At 46.6% G+C, this 16390-nt stretch overlaps 1 protein-coding gene across 8 annotated transcripts in view; it reads right to left on the bottom strand.

Annotated features, from left to right (window-relative positions):
- The window catches only part of NTF3 (neurotrophin 3), an 81359-nt gene that overhangs the window by 44083 nt on the left and 20886 nt on the right, over positions 1 to 16390 (bottom strand). Inside the window, exons 1-2 of one of the 8 annotated variants that reach the window (XM_060190234.1) lie at positions 14590 to 14841; positions 8480 to 8583 (exon numbers count right to left, since the gene is read on the bottom strand). The exons of 5 other annotated variants lie outside the window; for them this stretch is intronic. The gene's annotated coding sequence lies outside the window, so the exon portion shown is untranslated. Of the gene's footprint in view, positions 1 to 8479; positions 8584 to 14589; positions 14842 to 16390 lie in introns of those variants that run through there. 2 more of the 8 variants (XM_060190235.1, XM_007527831.3) reach the window with 2 other exon arrangements.

Consider the following 16390-nt stretch of genomic DNA (forward strand, 5'->3'; position numbering starts at 1 on the left):
AACATTCTGAAAACACAGAGGTGTCATGTTGTACATGAGCCCTGACAGCCTTTCCCAGGAACCACCATTACTGAGAGTGGGGACAAGGTGGATAAAGGCAGGGGAGCAGAGAGGAGGGAGTCTGCCATCCACACACACACCCTCTTGAGTCCAGATGGAAAAGGTCTGGCCAGCAACAAGAGGGGTAAAAAAAAAAGTGCTAACACCACCTACCATGAAAATTCTTACACCACAGACACACACACAGTATAGTGTGAGTGTGAAGGTGTGTATGGATTCAAAATGCAGCTGAGGAGTTTCACCATAACAGCATCATCCATTCTGAGCAGAGGGCTGGGCAGGGCAAAGGGCAAGTTTATAAGCAGTCACCATTCTACTCAGAAGTCACTTACTAGACTGGGTGATGGTTCACTCTGGGTGATGGTTCACTCTGTTCACTCTGTTCACTCATGTGCAAGGACCCATGTTCAAGCATCCAATTTCCAACTGCATGAGGGAAACTTCATGCACCATGGAGGAGTGCTGTAGGTCTCTCTCTCTCTCCTCTCTCTCTCTCTCTCTCTCTCTCTCTCTCCCCCTCTAGTTCTATCTCTTACTCTTTACCAAAACAAACAAACAAAAAAGGCTGCCAAGAGTGATGGAGTCCTGCAAGTATTATTCCCTAGTGATAACACTGGTGGCAATGTGTGTGTGTGTATGTGTATGAACATAAATTAGAAAAGTGATTTAGGGGCTAGACAATGGTGCACCCAGTTGAAATAAATGCGTATCTCACCATGCTCAAGGACCTTGTTTCAAGTCCCAGGTCCCCACCTGCAGTGGGGAAGCTTTACAGAATTATGGGGCAGGGCTGCAGGTGTCTCTCTTGCTCTCTCACTCTGCTTTCTCAATTTCTCTCTCTCTCTCTCTCCTATCAAATTAAAGGGGAAAAAAGGACACAATAGTCATGGGTGGCCATGGATTCATCCTTCAGGCACCTTGTCCCAGCTATAACCCTAGAGATAAGTGAAAAAAAATAAAGTGATTAAACCTTGTGCAGACAGTTATTAAAATCAGTGGGGGTGGGTTGGGGGAGGGCAGAGGAGGGCAGTGTTTCACCCTGTTGAGCACGAGGACCCAGATTCAAGACCCCACTCCCTACCTGCATGGGGGAAGCTTTAAGAATGGTGAAGTAGTGCTATAGGCATGCTACCTCTGTCTCTTTCCCTCTCTATCTGTCCTTCCCCTCTCTATTTCTTTGTCTCTATCCAATATATAAAAATAAATAAATAAGCAATTTTACAAAATACAGACAAGAGAAGAAAAGAAGAACATGTGGGAGAAATGGCCCTCCTTCACTTCAGCCCATTGCCTGCATGGGGAAGGAGGGCTGACCGCAACTGAAGACCTGCTGAAATCAGATCCTACCCTGGGCCCCTGCAAAATGATTAAACTGCGATCAGACCCAGCCGGGGCCTCCTGATTGCGAAGACGTCATGCTTGGAGCAGGAACCCTGGGAAAGGCTCCTGAGCCAATCAAGGCCTCACAGACATTACAGCTCACATATCCTGTAGCAACAGGACTTCAAAAGTCCCTTGCAGGTGATTTATATGGCATACCCCCTCCCCTCTTCTCCCCATCCCCATCCTGCTTGGCTCCCCCCAAATCCAAGTGGCTGGAAAGTCAATTTGCTCAGGTCCTGCTCCTGAGTCCAGATGTAAAAGGCCTGGCCTACATCAGGAGGGGTAAAGAAAAAAAAAAAGTGCTAACACATCACCTACCATGAAAATTTTTACATGTACACGCAGTGTGGCGTGAGTGTGAGGGTATGTGTGGATTCCAAGAGGTTCAAAGGGAGACAGGAGAAAAATTAATTAAGTCTGCATCTCTCTGCCAAGGAATCGAATGCTCTCTGGGGCCTGATTGGGAAACAAAGAAAAATATTTCAACAGGGTTGCTGGTTCTGATCCAGTTGATGGCAGAAAGGTTAGAATGAGTTGAGAAGGCAGTGGGGGGCGGAGGATTGGGTGGCTCCCCTGGGAAGGAATGGTCACTAAATGCACTTCCATTTGTTAAAAACATATTTTATTATAATTTATAGGATAGAGGTGGGGGGAGAGGGAGAGAGAGACTTGCATCCCTACTTCACTGCTCATGAAATCTGCACCCTGCAGATGGGGCCTAGAACCTGGATCTTCCTTCTTTTGCTACCAAGGTTATTGCTGAGGATCAGTGCTCAACCTGATGCTGTTGACTGGCTACGGAAGAAGGGCAAACACTAGAAGAAGAAGAAGTGCCTGCATGACTCCAAGCCTCCTGATGATCAAATTTCTCCCTTTTTCTTTCCTTTTGAGAGAATGTAAGAGAGACAACAGGGGTGCTGGTGGGCATAAGGGGACAGATAGGGAAGAGAGAATTCTGCAGCACTGTTCCACTGCTTGGGAAGCTTTCCCTTGCCAGTGGAGGCCATTGGTTTTGAAATACGCTCCACCTCTGAGAGATGATGTTGATGTGCTCACTCTACCGGGTGAGTCATTACCCGATCCCTAAATTTGTCTCTGGTATATGTCAAACAGGGGCACGCACACAGAGAGAAAAGGGGCCGGGCAGTAGGGCACCCGTTGAGCACACATATTACCATGAACAAGGACCAAGGGTTGAGCCTCTGGTCCTCATCTGTGGTGGTGGTGGGGGGCTTTACGAGTGGGGAAGCAGATTTTCAGGTGTTTGTCTGTCTCTCTTCCTCTCTACCTCCCCCATCTCTCTTAATTTCCCTCTACCCTATCTAATAAAAGAAAAAGGAGAGGAAAAAACGGGGGCAGGGGATGGCTATCAGGAGCAGTTCTGGCACTGAGCCCTAGCAATAACCCAGGAAGAGAGAGAGAGAGAGAGAGAGAGAGAGACTGATAGATATCCCTTGGATAACTGGCTTCATAATGGCAAAAGAACAAACCAGAAGCAGAGGGCCCAAGAGGAGGTGGCAGGTGGGATCAGGACAAAGGCCAAATAAGCTGACCAGACCCCCTATGGCAATTTGCAAACAGGAAGCATCATCTGGGATGACTAATTAAACACATTTTCAGCATCTAACTTAAAGGCCCAAACCAAATCCTAAGATAGAACTCACACCCCTGCGCAGGGGGAAGAAGGGTGAGGACAGAGACACAAGAGGAGGCTCTGCAAAGGAGACCCACCCCAGGACCGAAGGCCCTGCTGGAAAGCCACAGCCAAAGCCTTCCTGAGAAGCTGAGGGCCAATGGGGACCTCCTTGGAGGTCTAGCCCTGGCCTTCTCCTGTTGCAAGCACAGGTGTAAAGAAGTCAAAATGAAATTTCACAGCCAGGCAGGATGTCCCATTCTGAAGTTAATTAAAATGCAAACACAGGCCTAAAGAAGATGGAATCGCTTAGGAGACCTTTGGAGAAAACAGGCTCTGGTTGGGGTGTGGCAGGCGGGAGTCTGTGTGTTAGTTCAGCTGGGGAATTGTGGTCACATCTGGGACAGGGAAAGGCTGGTTAGTCCTCTGCTGACGACCCTGGGGGCAGGCCCTGGGCCTGGAGCTTCCTGGGGTGTCTTCTCCTTTGGTTGCCTCTGGGGTGCTTCCAGTAATGTTTAAGGGAGGGGTGGTGGTTTGAGGAGGATGTGGTAGCCCCCATCCACTGAACTCATTCCATCTGAGAACCAGAGGAAGAAGAGAAAATAACTTCTATCTACAAAAGGAGAACAAGCTGTAGGTAGGTAGCCACAGCAGGTGGTAGCTTCAGGGTGATGAGAAGCACAGCAGAGTGCTCCCAAATGAGAAATGGGGGAGGCATTAGAGGGTGTCAGCAAAGTTGGACCAATTGGTGGATAATTTGCAAAGTGTTAGCTTCACTGTGGCTGTCAAGCCCACTTTCCCACATCTCACGTCAACAGGATATTCCAAGGTATGACAAGAGCTCAGACGAAAAGGGGGTTTGGGCATATTCATGTGTGTGGGCATGTATGTGTACCCACTCCTTCCTTCCTTCCTTCCTTCCTTCCTTCCTTCCTTCCTTCCTTCCTTCCTTCCTTCCCTCTCTCTTACTCTCTTTCTTTTTAAATATTTTATTCATTGGTTTTGTGAGAGACACAGAGAGAGCTTGGGGATTGAACCTGAGACCTTGGAGCATCAGGCATGAAGGTCTTTTGCAAAACCAGTATGCTGTCTCCCTAGCCAGACATATTTCTTTTCTACCTCACCAGTCACTGTTATTTTCGCCGGGCTATGTTGTTTTCGCCGGGCTGGCTTCACGGGCGGGTAACAGACGACCAGGGGCTCATGGTTAAGCTGTAGGCAGTATCTCTTTATTCATGCAGGATGCAGCACAATCTAAGCTGAGCTAAGCTAAACTCTCCTAAAACGAACAATGTTGTCTTTATATATACTTCCCAAGTAGGGCGTGAACAGGATGTGACATAGAGAGGGTAGAGAGAAAAGTGACTGGTGAAAATAAGAGTGTGACAAGGAGAGGGGGCAGAGCAAAAACATATCATGAAACAGTGGGGATTGAACCAATGCCCTGGAGGGAGGGTGGTACTTGTTAACAGCGGTTATGTAAATAGAATGAAGTGGTTATGTAAATAGAATAATGTTAAGCAGGGGGGATTTAAACCAAATGAAACAGAAGGGGTTTTTAAAAGCAGAATTAGAAGATACCAACAAGTCACCTAGAGAAAGACCAGTTCATCTACCACCCAAATCACTTTGCAGTCTGTTTCACGTACCTCTCACAGAGGAATAAGCTCCTGTTGGGGAGAGATGAAACCTCATTCAGTGTTTTCCTGGCTGAGTGATGTGGGGTTAGGGCTTGCCAAAAGGAATGAGGGTTAGTCACCTGTTCTGGGAATTCTTAATACCACCCCGAGGAATCGTCTTCCTTAATCCCAGCCCTGATCTTTGATCCTGGTCCAGGGCTTTGCTAGGAAAACACCTTTCCTTCACATATTCATTCAATAAGGATTTACTAGGTTTATTTGAAGCCAGGCACTGCAGTGGGTATGGTAGAAAAGGATGTTGTAGACAGAGGGAGGTAGTTCCTGGCCTCAAGACGACTGTAGTCTAGTGAGTAAGGTGCTGAATAAGCAATGTTGGGTGTCACAGAGAGAGAAGGATGCCAGGGAGGTCTGACATGTGACAGAATTAGGGACAACTGTATACAGTTGTATATTTCAATTTGGGATGCATTGGATCGACCTTGCCGTGGTGCATCCCGTGAGTATCCATTCAATGGGGAAACTGACGATCCTTCCTAGCCGACTGAATCCACATGGATCCCAGTCACTTTCAAAGCCATTAACTGGCTACGGAAGAAGGGCAAACACTAGAAGAAGAAGGGACAACTGTGTGTATCACTCAAAGTAACACCAGAAAGTTAACCAGTGTCAGGCAAGAAAGAAGTTAGAAAGAAAGATCATCACAAATACCCAAGTGTTGAAACTCAGAGGCAGGAAGGAACATGTGTATTCTGAGAGGCAACAGCAAAGTCCAACTGAAGAAGAAGAAGAAGAAGAAGAAGAGGAAGAGGAGGAGGAGGAGGAGAAGGAGGAAGGAGGAGGAGAAGAAGAAGAAAGGGAGAGAGAAGAGAGAGAGAAGGTGGAAGAGGACATCAATAGTCTTGAGCGTCATGTGAATGACTTGGAAGAAAAAGGAACCATTCTAAGACTTCAAAGAGAAAGCAAAGACCAACAAGACAATTTCAAGAGTGGCAAGAGATGAGATAGATGGCTTTGATGAGGACAGTGGGGCTGAAGATGAGGAGATCCAGTCCAACTCAAGAGATGCTTCAGAAACTAGAATCATGATGACTTGCTGGTTGCCTAATGCAAAGAGTAGGGCAGACTGAGGAAGAGAAAGGCTTCTGACTGGACCAAACCAAGTAGTCGGTGTTTCAGTGAGTGAGATGGGAGTGAGTGTGGAGTCAGCTAAGTAAAATAGAAAGGAGATCTCAGGAGCAAGATGAAAAGCCAGACACACATCAAAGCAAGAGAGAATTTTGAGAAGGAAGGCAACAGGGAGAAGGATGCTCAAAGGCCTGACAAAACAGTGCTGGCTCTGGCTCCTGGTTTTGTAGCAGCCATGGCTGGTGGAGAGAAGACCGCAGAGGGCTTGCAGGTTGCATAGAAATTCCACAAAAACAGCTTATTTGTGAAGAGGAGAGGGCTAAGGGAGGTCTTAGGGCAAAAGCATTCAAGGCTGGCAGGAGGGACACCAATGGCCTCATATGCACTGACCCCTGGCTTTTCTTGGCAATGACAATCAGGACTGGATTAAGTTCCAACTTCTGACCATGCCTCCAGAAGACCCGAAGACCCTGTGAGTTTAAACAACTCCTGTTCTTGATGGAGTCCCACACACTTAATAAATATGCCCTCTCCATTCTTATTTTCCACTTGGGGTCTGCAAAAACAGCAAAATGGTCTTTTCTTCCCATTCTGCCAGCAGATGAGCACACCCAGATACACTGTCTGGGCTCTATACCCCCGGGGTGGATGGTGGGAACATGGGAAGGAGGTTAAGCACCCCACCCCTCTTTGACTCCCTCAATCATTCAAAGACTGTGGAGAATCTGGGCTCAAACCACTTGACCTAGGGACGCTTGCTCTATTTTCCTGTATATTCCAGAAAGCTTGGTGGAAATCTGGACAAATATCAGAGCTCAGAAATCTTTCTGGTTCTCATTATGTCAGCTCCGAGAGTCATGACAGAGTCACAGAAGCCCCCACTCCCACCTCCACCTCCCAGGGATGAAAGGTTAACATACCAACAACAAGCTTTGACCTCAGCCACGGCTCCCAGAGGGCAGAGTAAGATGCAGGAGACAGCTAGAGGCTGACAGAGTGTAGGCTACCTTGGCCTGGAGCCTCCTGTCTTAAATCAGGAAGGTACAGCTAGCAGGGGGGTGAGGGAAGTCACCAAGGTGAGGTGGCTTCATTCACCTGAGGAAGAAGAAGTCAGTACACAAAGCAAAATTAGAGTGGGCTCTCACTCATTGGTTTGCCACTGATTTTATCAAAGTCTGTCTTCTTTTTTTTTTTTAATATTTATTTTATTTATTTATTCCCTTTTGTTGCCCTTGTTGTTTTATTGTTGTAGTTATTATTGTTGTTGTCATTGTTGGATAGGACAGAGAGAAATGGAGAGAGGAGGGGAAGACAGAGAGGAGGAGAGAAAGATAGACACCTGCAGACCTGCTTCACCACCTGTGAAGCGACTCCCCTGCAGGTGGGGAGCCGGGGTTTGAACCGGGATCCTTATGCCGGTCCTTGTGCTTTGCGCCACCTGCGCTACAGCCCAACTCCCTAAAGTCTGTCTTCTTGAGTCTCCAAAAAGAGCTAACACAGCCCCTTTCCAAAAGCCATGTGAAAATATGAGATGTTCCTGGTTTTCACAGTGATAGGAAGGGTAGATGCCGTTGTTGGTCCTGCATCATTAAGAACGTGCTAGAGCACACAGGTTACCGTGTGTGAGACCCAGGTTCAAGCCTCCTGGGCCTCACCTACAGAGGGGAAACTTCATGTGTGGTGAAGCAGTGCTGCAGGTATTTCCCCTTCTCTCTCCCACTCACGCTCTACCAAAAAGAAAAGGGGTGGGGTGGGGGAAAGACAGTCAGGAATAGCAGCATCATGCAGGCAAGAAGATAACCCAGAGATATACCCTGATGGCAAAAAAAAAAAAAAATGAAGAACTACCCCATGTAAACTGACCATAGTGACCACTGAAGACTCTCCCTTGCCACTGACAGAACCATTCCCAGGATGCCGGGAGGAAATACTAATAACTGAGCAAACTTCCTGGGTGTCCTACAGTGGAGGCTCACCCTCCTCTCCTCTGGCTCCCAGGACACCCACACAGACCTACGTAGTCTAGGATGAGCTTTTATGGTTCCTGGTGTGCCCTGTGGGAAGGGTCTGTCTCCCTAGACTCCAAACTACCTGATCTTTTTAACATAATTCTATTTTATTTATTGGCTACAGAGAGAAATCAAGAAGGAAGGAATAGATAGGAAGAGAGAGAGAAGGAAAGACACCTGCAGCACTGCTTCACTACTGTGAAGCTTTCCATGGGGAAAAATGATAATAAAAAAAATTCATGTAGGGACCAGGGGCTTGAACTCAGGTCCTTGAACAGTGTAACACATATGTTCAACCAGATGCACCACCTGCCTCCGATTCCTTATTTATTTATTTATTTATTTTTATTGACACCAAGATTGTTGCTGGAGGTAGTTGTCTGCAGGATAATTCACTGTTTCAAGAGGCCTTCTGCCCACCCCACCCCCTTTTATTTGTCAGGACAGAGAGAATTTAAGAGATGAGGGGGAGATATAGAGGGAGAAAGAGAGACACTTGCAGATTGTTTCATCAATCTTAAAGCCCTGTCCCTCTCCCCACAAGTGGGGACCTGGGGCTCGTACCCAGGTCCTTGCATATGGTAATGTGTTCCCTCAACTGGGAATGCCATCAACCAGCCCCCAACTACCTGATTCTAACCAATGATCTTCATTCTCGAACCTTCGCTTTGCATACCGTTCACCTTCTGGTCAGTCATCACAGGGGTCAAGCCAGCTTCTTCCAAGGCAGCATCTGGGAAACCACAGTCTGTTCTCAGATTGGCCTTTCAAAAAGAGTGGCTTCTGAAAACTTTGCCCCTGTGCCCCTTCCCTGGGTTTCATATCCTCAGGGTGTGTGTAAAAGCAGGAGACAAGGTGCTTGGGTGATTTGCCGCCCACCCTTGTCATTCATCTGTAAAGGTAGGTCTTTGACAGGGAGGGCTGGGGGCCACCCCCTTCCCTCCCGGCAATTGCCCTGGCAGTCTGGGATGGGTTCTAGAAGCGTGGCATCACCACCCAGAGTTGAGGGAGCTGGGAGGCAGATGTGGCCAACAGAGGCAGATAATGAGAATCATAAGAAGAAGCAGCCGCCTGCAAAGCGATGGGGGAAGTGGCTGGCCACCAGATGCCACCAGATGCCTGCACGTGGTGACCCTGCGGACAGGCAGCCCTGCTGGAAAAATGTTTCCACAAGAAGGGGGAGTGTTCTCTGCAGGGGGCTGGGGCCCAGCACCCCCATTTGCTCCACACATTAGGTTATATGGGAGAACTCTGTTCTGGCCAGAAAGCTATGCCAGAATTCCCAGAGAACTTCTTAAAGATTCTAGAAGCATCCTAGAGAGCTCATCCACCAAGACACTGCTGTCAGGAGCTGGGCAGTGGTACATTAGGTTGAGCGCATGTTACCATGCACAAGGACTGGGGTTCAAGCCCCCTCTCCCCACCTGCAGGAGAGACGCTTCATAATGAGTGAAGCAAGAACCACAGGTCTCTCTCTCTCTATCTCTACTCTCTCCTTTTTTTTTTCTCTTAGTAGCTTTATAATGGTTTATAATAAATAACTATTGGTACATAGCATTTTTCAGTTTTCCCTTTCTTTCTTCCTTTCTTCCCTTTTATAATTTGGAGTACAGTTTCTCACCGATTCTGTCACCAAAGGTCTGGTTCTCCCAGTCTTAGATATGGATGGAATTTTTTTCATATTTGTATGTTCAGTTCTCTATATTACACATATGAGTGAAACCATTCTATTGTTGTTCTTTGCCTCTTTACTTCACTAAACATACTTTCTCCAGTTCCATCCATTTTATCCTAAAGGACCCAATATCATATATACATATTTATATTATTGCTGAGTAGTACTCCGTGGAGTATATTTTTTATCCCATAATCTGTTGAAGGGCACTTTGGTTGCTTCCAAATTTTGGGCATTGTGAATAATGCTACTATGAACATGGACGTGCATATATCCTTTCAAATCAGTGTTATATCTTTATTATATATTATCTCGCCTTTCCCTCTCAATTTCTCTGTCTTAATCCAAAATAAATAAAAATAAAAAATACATTTTAAAAATGGGGCTGGGTGGTGGCACATCTGGTTGAGCGCACATGTTACAGTGCACAAGGACCCAGGTTCGAGCCCCCAGCCACCACCTGCACAGGGAATGCTTTGCAAGTGGTGACGCAGTGTTGCAGGTGTCTCTGTCTCTCCCTATCACCCCCTTCCCTCTCAATTTCTGGCTGTCTCTATTCAGAAAATAAAATAAAGATAATTAAAAAAATTTTTAAAATTCTTTAAAATATATATATAAGAGGCTATTGTATAGACTTCAAGGCCAAGGTGGAAAGGAGGTGAAGGAGATGCCCAGCTTCCTCTGTCTGTCTACTCCTTCCTCTGTCACCCTCCACTGTGGCCAGAGCCTGGTCTCTCTCTATCTCCTACCAGCTGACTGGCTACTGTGCTACTTCTTCTACCCACTCTCAGGATCTTCCAGATGTCAGAAGAAAGAGGCAAGGCAGCTTCCACTCTTGTCCAAGACCTACGGAGACCCCCTTCCTAGGTCTTCCCCTCAGTCAGTGTAATTCTAACAAGAATGGCTTGTTTCAGAGCCTGTCCCTCTCAGTGGACACATTATCCATCCCCAAGGTCTCCTTTTTGTCCAGTTCATACACTCCCAGGGAGTGACCTTATTTATGCATTGTATTTATTTTTCTTTCTATTATTTTACTTACATTTGATAGGGCAGAGAAACTGAGAGGAGCAGGGAAGATAGAGGGAAGAAGGGAGGGAAGAGAGAGAGAGAGTGAGAGAGAGACTTGCAGCACTACTTGTGAAGCCTCCCTCCCGCAGGTGGGGACCAGGGGCTTGAACCTGGGTCCTTGCTCATGGTAATGTGTATGCTTAACCAAGTACTCCATCCCAGAGCCCAGCTTTATTTTATTTTTCTTCTATTTGATGAGACAAAAATTTAGAGGGGAGAGGGTGATAGGGTGAAAGAAGGCTGGGTGGTAGCATACCCAGTTAAGTGCACATAGTACTTACTACTCACAAGGAACTAGTTAAGTGCACAAGTACTACTTGATTAAGGAACTAGGTTTGAGTCCCTGCTCCCCACCTACAGTGGGGATGCTTCACAAGCAGTAAAGCAGGTCTGCTTTCTCCCTATTTCTCAATTTCTCTCTTTCCTATCAATAAAAAGATTCAAAGAAAGAAAAAAATGGCCACCTGCATGAAGCCCCAGTGATAACCCTGGTGGGGGGAGGGGGAAGAAGAAAAGAAAGAAAAAGGTAAAAAAAAAAAAAAATACCCGCAGCTCTGTCTCACTGCTTGTGAAGCTTCTCCCCTGCCAGTGGGGATCAGGGACTTGAACCTGGGTCTATGGACATGTTCATATTTGCACTCACAAGTTCACCACTGCCTGGACCCCTAATTTAGAGGTAGGATTTTCTTCACAGAGGTGACTAAGTTCAAAGGAGGTCCTAGAGGTGACCCTGATCTCCATGGCTGTCCTTGTACAAAGGTGGGTCTAGGCACAGGCAGAAGTGTGTGGAGGAAAGACTGTGAAGACACACAGGAGGAAGGCAGTGTGGAGGTGGGGACACTGATGACACTGTCTAGAACACACACATGACAGCTTTTCAAGATATGTCTACAAGCCAATAACACCCACAGCTGGGAAGAAGACAGGGAGGGCTCCTGAGTACTTTGAGATGGAACACTGCTGGTCTCTGAAGCCTTGAGATGATGCACTCCCCTTGGGAAGTGTTCTGTCAAGGAGTCCATAAGACACACACAGCTACCCGCTCGAGGGATCTTCCTGGGGTATCCACCATAGTTTGGGGTCTCACACTATAGCCCAAAGGCTGCTTTTCTGTGAACATGCCACAGAAGGCAAGCTGAGTCATGTCCAACCCATCAAAGAACGGCTCCTGGAATGCACATAAGGAAACACAAACCATACTCTGCATGGTCCTCCAGTGCCTTCCTTCCTCCTCCTTCCTCCAAAGGGAAAGGAGATAGGCAGGCTTGGTGGCCATGAACATCCAGTGCTGTTGGACCCAGGGCCTTCAGGACAGATGGCCCTGGCTATAGTCTCTGCTGCGGTCGGGGAGGGGGGGGTCCACTCAAGGGAGGGGTCTCAAAGGAACAGGCAGACAGGCACACGAGAGCAGAGCCAGCCCCCACATCTGCGGGGAGAACAAGCACAGCTCAACCAGGATCAAAGTGCAGTCTGAGTACCAGAGATGAGATTTAACAGCAGAGACACAGCCAAGTGAGAGCTGTGGGGAAGGCCACACTCTCCCAGAAAGGAAAGGGACACATCCACTGGTAAGAATGGAGAGACAGACCCCTCTGGGGAGGTGAGGGTGGGAAGGAGCCCACTCTCTGATGGGGGAGACAGTGGGAAAAGAGAGCAAGACAGAAAAAAAGTGAAAAAGGAAGACAGAGGGGGGCCAAATGGTGGCACACCCAGGTAAGCCTACACATTACTATGTGCAAAGACCTGGGTTCAAACTCCCAGCCCCCACCTGCAGGGGAGAAGCTTTAAGAGCTGTTACAGCAGGTCTGCAGGTGTCTTTCTTTCTCTCTCCTTCTCTACTTCCCCTCCACTCTCAATTTCTCTCTGCCCTATCAAATAATAAAATTAAAAAGGGAAAAAATGACCCAGGAGCAATGGATTTGTAGTGCTGGCACCAAGCCCTAGTGATAACCCTATGGCAATAAATTTATTTAAAAAAAAAAAAAAAGGAAGAGAGAGGGTTAGCTCTGGAGCCAGGAGAAAAAGACTTGTCAGAGTGCTGGCTGTGCTTGCAGCAGACTTTGAAAGCCAACATACTCTCCTGTGCCTAATCATCATCTGCTATTGACTTATCTGGTTTTAAATTTATTTCATCTACTGTTGCTTCTTCTACGCTTTGGGTGTGCAATGCACAAGGCCTCTAACATCCTTGTGCAGTCAGATGAGATGGTAAGTTCCTATTCCCATTCTACAGGGGGAAGAGATAGAGGGTGACAGGTATGGAATCACCTACAAGAAAGGGGTGGCCCATGCAGCCCTAGGAGTTTTTTTTTCCTGTCATGCTATGAGAGGGCACACAGCTGTGAGGGAGATGGGGTGGGGTGGTGGGGGGGCTCAGCTGGAAAATGAGGCCATGAAGCTACATGTGGCTAGAAGATGAAGCTAAAGGAGAAAAAGGAGGTGAGAATCTTTCCCATAATCTAGGGTGGCTGTCCATCACTGGGCTGTTCCGGTGGGGACGGGGGGACCACTGGGTCCTTGCTAATGGCAATGTGTGTACTCAACCCATTGTGCCACTGCCTAACTCCCAGGAATCATGTCTTTTAAGCCTTGGATTCCAGCCTTCTAGAGAGGAGAGAAATGAGCTAGGGGCTAGGAAAAGGGCACCAAGAGATAGAGGTGTGTGTGTGTGTGTGTGTGTGTGTGTGTGTATCTAGGTGTGTGTGCCAGTAAATGTGTGTGCAAGAGAATTTTAAGTAATTTAACACAAGGCTCGAATTAAACTGATTAGCCTGGGGCTTTGTAAGCCAGGAGCTTATTTTGGGCAGACGTCAGAGGGGGTAAGTGATTTGTCTGCACCTGACACCCGCAGGCTAGCTTCCCTGCACCCTTTCTCTGTCCTGTGAAGCTGAGCTTGGCAGACTTCTCCCATATCCTGTCTATGAAGTCTTTGCCTCTCCACCCAAGGTGAGTCCTTCCTTTCTTGAGAGAGTAGTGGCCTGGACACAGCCCAGCACCTCCCTTCTCCTGTACCAGATGTGCTCCAAGAAGGCTGACTCACAGCCCCAAAAACAGAACCCCTAGAGATGGAGCAGGATAGTAAACTCAGAATAGATGACATCAATCAGGTGTCCCTGCAGTGGGTAGGACAGAGAAGGGCCCTGGGCTTGGGGAGGTGGAGTGCAGGCAGTCAGAGCTGAGGACTCTGCTTTGATTGACAGGAAGGATGGGCTGATGGACATGCAGTGGAACCTGAGAGAAGAGAAGCTGTGATGGAAGGAAAAACCAAAGTCCTCAGAGGAAGCCCACCGCCGTCCTTCCAGGGTTTCCCAGCCCTCTCACAGTGAGCTTCCTTTCCATGCCAGAGTCTGGTTTGTGCCCCAACCCAGAGAGCGGGAGAAAAGAAAATAGAATGTTCAGTATGCTTCATTTATCTAATCTGAAAAATGAGCCTTGCTGGGTGACCTAATGGGCATAAATTCTGCCTCTAAAAAGGCAGCTCCTGCAGCCCCTGGCTGCTGATGCCTGATATGGTAAGGTATTATGTTGACCCTGAGGCAGGCAAAAATGCACGCTTCCTCACCACCAGCAGCTGGAGTGCATCTTGGGAAACAAGCCTTCCCCACCCCTACAAAACTCGAATGAAAAGTGCTTAGGGCTGGAAGTCAGGCGTTGGCACACCTATTAGAATATACAGGGTACCATGCACAGAGACCCACATTCAAGCCCCGGTCCCCACCTGCACAGGGAATACTTCACCATCATTAAGGCAGTGCTGCAGGTCTCTCTCTTTTTATTTCCCTTTCTATCTCTCCTTCCCCTCTCGATTTTTCTCTGTTCTATCAAAATAAAGAAAGAAAGAAAAAGATTGCTGTCCAGAGTGTTGCATTCCTTGTGCAGGTACTAAGACCCAACAGTAACCCTGGTAGCAAAAAATAAATTAATTAATGAATTAATAAAAATTAAAAAAAATAAAAAGAATTAGGGCTGGTACACCTAGTAAAATGCATACATTACCTTGTACAAAGGCCTGAGTTTGAGCTTTGGCCCTTATCTTCATTATCAGGTATGAGAACCAGGTTCAAAACCTATAGTTTCACAGGCAGTGGAGCAGTACTGAAGGTCTCTCTCTCTCTCTCTCTCCTCTGTAAAAAAGAAAGAAATGGTGGGGGGAGGGTGGGTAGAAGGAAAGAGTAGATCCATGCAGTCACTGAGTCTCAGTGATACCTTGGTGGAAAAAAAATATTAAAAGAAAAGGAAAAGAAATATTTAGGGTCATGGGAATGTCACAGAAGGCAAGCTCAAGTTCTGAAGACTTCTGGTGGGTAAAAAGCAGAACAAGAATTTAAAAAGGCGAGGAGGGGGGGGGGTAGAAATAGAAGAATAGGAAAGAGAAAAAAGAAGGAGGAGGAAAAGAAAGTAGCCAAACTGTTTCTTGAATTTTGTGAGTTATGGGGGGTGAGGGGCAAAAAGCTTTGATGGAGGCTGTGGTGACTCATACTGGCCATTGAAATATAATTTTTGTGAAGTCTCCATAATGACTAACAAAAAAGAAGAAAAAATAGGCTGTCATAAAGTGTCCTTCCATGGCATTGATTCCTATAGGAATGTTTTATCTGTTTATCTAATTGTTTGCTCTTGTGTTTACGATTATTCATGGTTTTTTGATGGTCCACACTGTTTGGGTTCTTGGCTCTATTTTCTGAAGAATGTTATGGAGAATTTGATAGAGATTAAACTGATTCTATAAATGGTTTTAGAAGCTGGCAAAATAGATCACTTGATCATGCACTGCTCTGTCATTGTCTGACCCAGGGGTGAGTCCAGTCCCCACCACACTGGAGGAAACTTTGGCTCTGTGGCTTCTCTCTTTCTGTCTCCTGGTTTCACTGTTCCATCTAGTGCACCCAAAGCAAGTTTAAGTGTGGGAGTTCACAAAATAGTCTTTTCTAATAGAACCTTTCTACGTACTGATAGAAGTACTGATAGAAACTGGGGGATGGAGAGCTAGCTCAAGCTCTCTCTCTCTCTCTCTCTCTCACACACACACACACACACACACACATTTTTTCTTTTTTTAATTTTATTTTTATTTATTAGAGACAGAGAGAAATTGAAAGTGAAGGGAGAGATAGAGAGGGAAAGAGAAAGACATATGCAGACCTGCTTCATCACTTATGAAGCTTCCCCCCAGCAAGTGGGGACTGTGGGTTTGAACTCAGGTCCTTGTGCATCATAACATGTGCATTCAACCGAGTGTGCCATCACCCAGTCCCAGTCTCACATTCTTTCTATCTGAAATGTCAGCCTGGAGTGGTAAAAACCCAGAGAGGACCCAACAGTAGTAGTAGCAGTACTACTACTACTACTAACAATAATAATAATAATAATAATAATAATAATAACAACCATGTTAATAATAATAAAAAACTTTAGGTAGAATGGCCATCTTCACAATATTTATCCTCTAGTCCATGAACAGGGGAGATCTTTCCACTTCTTTGTATTTCCCCCTATTTCTTTTAACTAGCATTCCATAGTTTTCATTACAGAGGCCTTCTGTCCCTGGTTGGCTAACTCCAAGATATTTCATCATTATCATGGTAGATGGGACTCCCCTTTCCTTTGGTTCACCCAAAACTCTCTGAAAGGAGAGGGCTCATCTTTCTGGCTTCACTGTTCCACCTACTGCACCTAAAACAAGCTTAAGTGTGGGAGTTCACAAAGTAGTCTTTTCTAACAGAATCTTTTTAAGTACTGACAGAAGCACTGATAGAAGCTGGGGGATGGGATAGAGAGCTAGCTCAGGCTCTTTAAG

The sequence above is a fragment of the Erinaceus europaeus genome, chromosome 4 (genome assembly GCF_950295315.1).
Source record: "Erinaceus europaeus chromosome 4, mEriEur2.1, whole genome shotgun sequence".
Classification (NCBI taxonomy): domain Eukaryota; kingdom Metazoa; phylum Chordata; class Mammalia; order Eulipotyphla; family Erinaceidae; genus Erinaceus; species Erinaceus europaeus.